General features: G+C 27.8%; 1 non-coding gene across 1 annotated transcript; it reads right to left on the bottom strand.

Moving 5' to 3' along the window:
- Positions 1-3,007: 3,007 nt before the first annotated feature.
- LOC126032745 (small nucleolar RNA SNORA51) lies at positions 3,008-3,140 on the bottom strand. Its single transcript, XR_007503961.1, has one exon. It is a non-coding gene; the product is annotated as a small nucleolar RNA SNORA51 (small nucleolar RNA).
- Positions 3,141-8,218: the final 5,078 nt, after the last annotated feature.

Raw genomic sequence — 8,218 nt, 5'->3', positions numbered from 1 at the left:
TAAAAATCAAATACTCTAAAAAGATAACCATTATTGAAAGCTTATATTTTGTCATTTTATATCTACCATATTTTCTTCATAACAGCTATCGTATGCTATGTTATTTATATACATGTTTCCTTGTTTTCTTTCTGTCTTTCTCACTGGAATACAAACTTCATTAATTAAATGAGTTAACCCTGTTTATTATTTTCTCTGAAATGCTTGCAACTGTGTCTGGCAAAATACATGTAACAGTTACATTTTTAGAGTCAAGAAATGAATAGCTAGTAGTAAAAATTGCCTTTTCTATTTTGTGGGTAATTTTATTTTCATTGTTTTTATATCAATTACATTGTAATATAAAACAATTTATTCAAATTTATTATTATATACATAACATTTATGTTTATGGTTAACTTAACCTCATTATGTCATTGATCATTGATGTTTATATTCTAGTCATGTTTCAAACTAAGATATTTCTAGCAGAAACTAGAACAGTAGTACTTTTCATTACAAAATGTTGTGATACATGAAATGAAAAAGCTGTCTGTAGTTCTAATCAGAAGAACTTACTCTATCAGTTGTTATCACAATGTAAACATTGATTTAATAGTTATTAGGAATTTTTCTGAAGTTGTAATAGCAATTACTTTTCTAGTTATTTAAAATATATATTGGTTAAAGCCCTTCATTTAAAATACTTTATATTCTTAAATATTATTGTAAGATACTTATTAATTAAATTTATAATTGTGTTATGTTTGGCTATAAATATATTTAAACATATATTGGACTCTCAAAAATATATTTAAATTCTATAATGTTTTCTATAGTTATTTTACCGTAAAATACTATGTGATTACTAAATAAGTTTAAAAAATATAATATAGCACTGTAAATATATTTTGGGTAATATGCTTCTATGTTCAATTAGCAAAAAGAAGTAGTGTCAACTTGTACTCTAATAAAAATTAGAATACCCAGAAATAAATCTTATCAAAAAAATAAAGAACTTTTACACCACAATCTATAGGACATACTAGAAAGAAACAGGCAAAAGCAAATTTGAAATAAAGATATTAAACAAAGAAAGAAAAATATTTTATGATTTTATTTGGAAAGAATTAACATATTTAAAATGGACATATTTTGATTAACATTTATTTTATTTATGGGTATTTTGGTTCACACCCATGTTTTTCAGGGCTTGCTCCTTACTCTGTACATTATCACTCCTGACAGGTTCAGAGGACAACATGACCATATGTAGTGCATGACAAATGCTTTACAAGTTATATTGTAAGTCAGCTCTGATGGCAAATTTCAGGTAATATAAAATTAAATTTTACCCGTATCAACCCTCTAGAAATATATTTATAAAATCTATGGAAGAAAAATTAATGAGATTGAAATTAAAATGTTTAAATTAAAAATGCCTGACAATGAAAGCATCACACAATCCAAATTCATACTATATAACAAAAGATAGTAATTAAAACCAATGGAAAAGATTTAGACCTTGGAAATGAAACTGCAATATATGGGGAAACTAATTTGTGACAGTCAATGAAAATTTTAGTAAAACATGGAAAATTTATTTAGTAAATTATTTAGTAATATTTATTTAGTAAAAGTGGTCAGTCATAAGCAAAAGAATAAAATAATTCCACTGGCTCACTCATATTGACTATACTATCTGTAGCAATAAATTACACAGAAGATAAGAAAGATGCCAATATCTTTAACCTCACTTTCAGTGACTTAAAATTTTATCTCTAATTATGAAATAAGCAAGGAGATAATAAATGAATAGTTTTAAATACAGTTAATCACTCTATATAAATGTAAATCCTGGCAATATCAAAAGATAGGGGAACATGAATAGAGGAACATGTTTACAAACCAGGTCAAACAAAGAAATTGTTTATAAAATATAGACTGTTCAATCAAAAATATGGAATCTAAATTTGAATATAATGGAGGATATACACAGGCATTCTTTAAAAAAAAGGCATAGAGATGACCAAGAGGCACATAAAATGAATTTATTATCATCTACCACTAAAGAAATTCAAGTTTACATTCACTTTTATTACATAACTTTAGTGTCATTGACCATTATTTAAAAAGTCAACAAGAAAAAATTAATAGTTGGTAAGATATGAAGCATGTGGAATATTTGTGTACTTTTTCAAAAGAAAAAGATTGGTATAATCTCTTTAGTAAATGATAAAGAGATTATTAAAGTTAGCTTTCTGGTATGATTTAGTAATCAAATTTCTGGATGTGATAAACAGACTGAGAATATTTTGCTAAGTAAACTAAATCAGAAGAAGAATGTGAGCACAATTTCTTTTATCACTTGTGAAATATCAAGAAATTAATATCATGAAGAAACAGGTAATAACAAGCTTAGATTCATACAGGTAGTGGTTATGAGATTGAAGAGGGCATAATTTCCAGGGCAAAGTGTGGAATAAATAAAGTGGTTCATAAATTTGGTAGTGAGTGGGAACTGGACATTATATTTAGCATGACATGGCATGTATAGTGCTGAGGAGTATGTTTTATACCTTTTTTTAAGTGAAGGTAATTTTAATAAAATGGAATTTACTTACAAAGATTCATGAGTGGAGAGGAAGAGAGGAACACATGTTTGCTTCTCTCGAGTATAAACAGCAAACCAACAAAGCTGTACTCAAAGAATCATGTACTCGAGGACCATGGGCTTGAAAGAGCTAGTCTACCTCTGAAATCCGTGTAGTGATATAAACAACTATTATATTATATATTATATATATTATATTATATTATATTATATTAATTATATTATATTATTTTATATTATATTATATTATATTATATTATATTATATTATATTATATTATATTATATTATATTATATTATATTATATTATATTATATTATATTATATTATATTATATTATATTATATTATATTATATTATATTATATTATATTATATTATATTATATTAATTATATTATATTATATTATATTATTTTTTTGTCCCCAATTCACAATAGAGACCAGGCAAAGGGCTTGGGTTGAGGTGTATATGGGGTGCATTTACTGTACCTCCTCTTTCTATACAGTCAGCTTAAAGAACACAGCCTAGGGTAAGATTGGGAGGCTATATTAATTTTTTAAAACCAATAAGAAAAGGACACATTTATGCAATGAAAGATAAATTTTTAGCAGTTCAAATTTTATTTTGTGTCATATTTGTTTAGTTAATGGTTATCTCTGCTTTATTATATGAATTTATCATTTTTTCTTCATTTTTTCAAAAATTATAAATAAAATTATTTGTGATTTTAAAAAGTAATAAGTGCATCCATATTTTAGATATTATAAATAAAATGAATAATACTTGATATAGTAAAATTATTCTGATATTAAAGATATATTTAGATATGTATTAGAATGTACACAACAATACTTCATAAGAAAACAGTCATTTTCCTTGAGAGTATAAATTAAAAATGGAAATGTATTGATAATTGTGATATATGCAACACATTTAATACATATTAATAATTTAAATTTGTCATTAATAGTGAAATTCCTCTATAAAATAAAAAATAAAATGTGTAAAAATAAATAAAACTTCCAATTTAAATTTCTTTTGTTGTTGTTTTGGGCCACACCCGGTGACACTCAAGGGTTATGCACAGGCTCCGCACTCAGTAATGGCTCCTGGCTTAGGAGACCATATGGGACCCTGGGGATTGAACTGAGGTCAGTCTAATTTTAATTTGGTTTGATGCACTACTTATATGCCCATCATCCAATAAACATAAACGATTGGTTCTCTTGCTAAATTATTTATTTATCTGTTTCCTATTCAAACTCAATGAGAGTATTGTGAAACAAGTTTCCACAGAATTTAATTCAATGTATGAATATTTATTATATAAGGATATATAAATACTAATTTAATTATGCTGCAAGTATAAATAAAACACTAAAACAATATATTTTATTAACTTTATTAGTAATTTTAAGAAAATATTAAGCATGAAGAAACTTAGAAAGATAAAGGTTTTACATTAATCAGCTATTTTGATGTTATTAATAAACTTAATTAAATGTAGGATAGTTTTAGATAAATTCTGTTTTATGTAATAATACAAATTTGCTTAATAGACTAAAATATTTTAATTATTAGAATTATCTTACTAACATTTACTTTAATCAAAGATGTCGAGATATATACATACAGTTGTATATACACAAAGTAGTAAAAAATGCAATTGAACTAAGAACAACTAATAATTTTTACAATACATGAGAGACAAAACCACAGTTCTATTAATTTGGGTGAACTCTATGAAAGATAAAAGATATGTATGCTTATATAAACATATAGTCGTTTCTAAACCCAAAGACTGGGAGAAAAATCTTTAAAAAACTCAAAATAAATACAACTTACTTTTAGAAGAATTATGATTATTAATTACAATTCATTTATTTGATACAATGTACAAAATTCAATAGTTGTATAAATTATTTATTTAAAATGTTCAACAATTAAATCTTGATCTGAAATTTTATGTCTAGTAATGTTTCTAATAATGGTGAAGTAAAAGTCTGACACAGATTAACAAAAATTTAAGGTAATTAATGCCTAGAGGTAAACTAATTTATTATGTTTTTATGGAAAATGAAAACTCTATTGAGGGGCCCGAGCAGTGGCACTAGAGGTAAGGCATCTTCCTTGCAAACACTAACCTAGGATGGACAGTGGTTTGATTCATCTGTCCCCCAAGCAAGGCGTGATTTTTGAGCGCATACCCAGAAGTAACCCCTGACAGTCACTGGTTGTGGTCCAAAAAACAAAAAACAAAAAGCAAAAACAAAAAAAAAAGAAAACTGTATTGAGTAGAAACAAATCAATATAGAGAAAGGAACATCAGAGATACAAGATAAAATAAAGTGGATTATATTTATCTCATTCTTATTCTAAATTACAATATTTTTATTTCCATGTGGGGTGTGTTCACAAATAATATAGTTTATGTAAACATTGAGTGTTTTTAACATACATGTCTAATTTTCAAAAATGGGTAATACTGTGGAATCAAGTTATTTTTTTATCTTAATTAAAATGTTCTGCTGAAATCTTACTATAATATAGCAAAACTCTATGCTGTAGTATACAGGCATTCTCTGGTGCAACAGTGATGAGTCATTGTTTGGGCCTTCTCAAAAAAGAATTCAATAAATCCCTTTTAGCAGTTAGTTCTGTATGTTCCTCATGCTTTAACTTTGGCAATGGTGTTAGTCAGAGAACCTTTAGTGGCCAATAGAGCTGACTCAGATTGTTACACACAAAAACCAAAGTGAATGATGAATTAATTTTTATTTTTCCACAAACAATACCTCTAAGGGAAGAATTACAAGTTCTGTGTTCACTTGACTTCAAAATTGATAAATCAAGCAGTGGATTTTTAATTTATGGACAGTTTGTGATATTTGCCTATATTGGTTATTTGCAAAAATGTCACTGAGGAATTTGTGGTGGGAAATGAAGACTGTTAAAAAATGAGTGAAAGCATCAACTACCAACAATTTTTAAACTATATTTTGCATTAATGTAATAAATAAAATGAAAATGCCACTTTTTCTTTGTTTTTCTACAGTTTTGCTTATCCACAACCCTGTATTTTCTCCTGGCAGCATTTTTAATGAGTTACTTACAGAAGACCTTCACCTTGTTTTTTTTCTCTTTAGGTTTTCTTTACCAGTAAAATCTGGTAAAGAAAAATTTGTGAATAGTCTAGACATTTATGTCTATATGCATATATGTGTATCTATCAATCTATGTTCCATTATCTTCCTTGAATATATATATACATTACCAAAGCAAATCACAAATAACATATAAACAATAAACTTTATACATACCTGCACACTTAATGATGCTCAAATTTATAGAAACATATAATATTCTATAAAATATAATTAGTATATTTTACAAAATTTTGTATTGCAATAATAAATCATTTATAATAATACCAATATACAGGCTGAAGAGTAATTCAGTTCGAGCTTGAATTTTCTGAGGTGTATCTGGCTTAGGTGAAATGCTAAAAATGATTAACAGGAAGGAACTTGAAGTTTACTTAAGGTTCTTTAGATCTTGCTCTTGAATTTAAGTCACTAAAGTAAAAACATAATTAATAAATGACTTTCAAAAATAAGATAATTACTAAAGAATTAGAATTATAAAACAGGTTTATAAATGAAGGCTTGTATTCTTCACATCAATTCATCAAATATTAATTACATTTTCAAGTATATAAGATTCTGACAATAAAGATAAATATAACAATTAAATTGTAATTTCTAACATTATTAAAGTTTTATACTATTTGGATATAAATATAGCAAACAATTAGTGTATGTGGCAGCAAGAAGGATTGGAATAGTCCTAGAGGTAAATTATATAGTACAGGCTAAGTAAACTTTGCTGAAAAGATGATATTTGAAGAAAGGTCAAGTAAAATAACTATATATGAGAGCTATGGCATACTTCAGGTAGAAATAAATAAGCTAGAAGGCTTAAGGAAGTTTAAATTTGGTAGTTTCAATGAATGGCAAGATAGTTAATAAAAGGCAATATCAGGGACTGAGATATTATATCCGATCAGCTTGAATATGTACCTTGCGCATCACCAATCCAGGTTTGATCCTGGCACCCCATGTGGTCTCCTTATCCAGAGCAGGAATAATTCCTCAAGACAAACAGGATTAAGTCCTGAGCAGTTCCGGAAGTGGTTCTAACTGCCCTCTCCCTACACAGAAAAGTAAAACTAAAGTAAAAGAAAAGCTCAATGAGCATCAAAAATTTAAAGAATCATTTAGATAAAACAAGTCAATGAAAAAACATACTTTTGTGTTTTATTTTCAACAATTGTGAGCACCATGGACTTGTTAGCTTCAATTTGATTAAACTAGGCAGGCTTTTTCTAGATATAGTTTCCATACTCTATTTACTTTTAAATAGATATTCGTTAGAAAATCCTTTTCCACATTCAAAATCAGGAATATCCTTCTCAAAAGACCTGGGAGCCATTCATTTAATCAGTAACCCTCATGAAATATAACACCTCCATTATTCAATTTCTGCAGGGCAGTAGGATTTTGATTGATAACTTGTTCAAACTTGCATGAATACCATCTATTGCAAAGGGATAAATTCATTTTTCCTTTGCATGAAGTAATTAGCAAGCAAAATGACCTAACACCCAGTATTCTTTTACTAACCGCCTATGGTACTACAAATCATCCAGTTCTTTACTCCAAAGAGATAAATACAGACTGAATTCCACTTTATCTTCTTTATCACAATATCTTTGGAAAAGATTTTGTTTAATTTGCAAGATATTGTATAATAATAACTCACATTAAATTATGAAAACTTTTTTTTTTTTTTTTTGGTATTTGGGCCACACCCGGCGGTGCTCAGGGGTTACTCCTGGCTGTCTGCTCAGAAATAGCTCCTGGCAGGCACGGGGGACCATATGGGACACCGGGATTCGAACCAACCACCTTTGGTCCTGGATTGGCTGCTTCCAAGGCAAACGCTGCTGTGCTATCTCTCCGCGTCCAAATTATGAAAACTTTTAAAAATATTATGTTGGCTTCTTTAAAGAATAATTGTATGGTTATTGTATGACTGAGATATTCTAATACTCACTGTCTAAAAAGAGCACAAAACCATTATTTCAAAAAAAAATATACACCCAATGACCATCAAATAAGAGGTTTATATATAAGATATTTAAGGCACTGACAGAATTTAGTAAGATGAAAGCATCTAATTCCATCCAAAATGGAGAGAAATTAACAGAGATCATTTCTCAATGAAGAATTAGAGATCACCAAAAATTACATGAAAATTAGAAAGATTCAAATCACATGCAACAATTAGATAACATCTTACACTACAGAGACTCATACACATCACAAAGAACAATAACAACCAGGTGTAGAAATGAGTAGAAAGGGACTCTCATTCACCACTGATGGAATTTATTCTGGTCCTGCAATTTGGAAAAACAATACAGATATACCTCAATATATATATATATATATACACATATATACATATATACATATATACATATATATATACATGTGTGTGTGCGTGTGTGTGCGTGTGCATGTGTGCATTAATTGAGTTCTATTTGACCCAGCAATATCAC

Source organism: Suncus etruscus, chromosome 16, assembly GCF_024139225.1.
Source record: "Suncus etruscus isolate mSunEtr1 chromosome 16, mSunEtr1.pri.cur, whole genome shotgun sequence".
Lineage (NCBI taxonomy): Eukaryota > Metazoa > Chordata > Mammalia > Eulipotyphla > Soricidae > Suncus > Suncus etruscus.
Note: the sequence above shows the minus strand (reverse complement) of the source record. Positions and strands in the feature narration are given on the sequence as shown.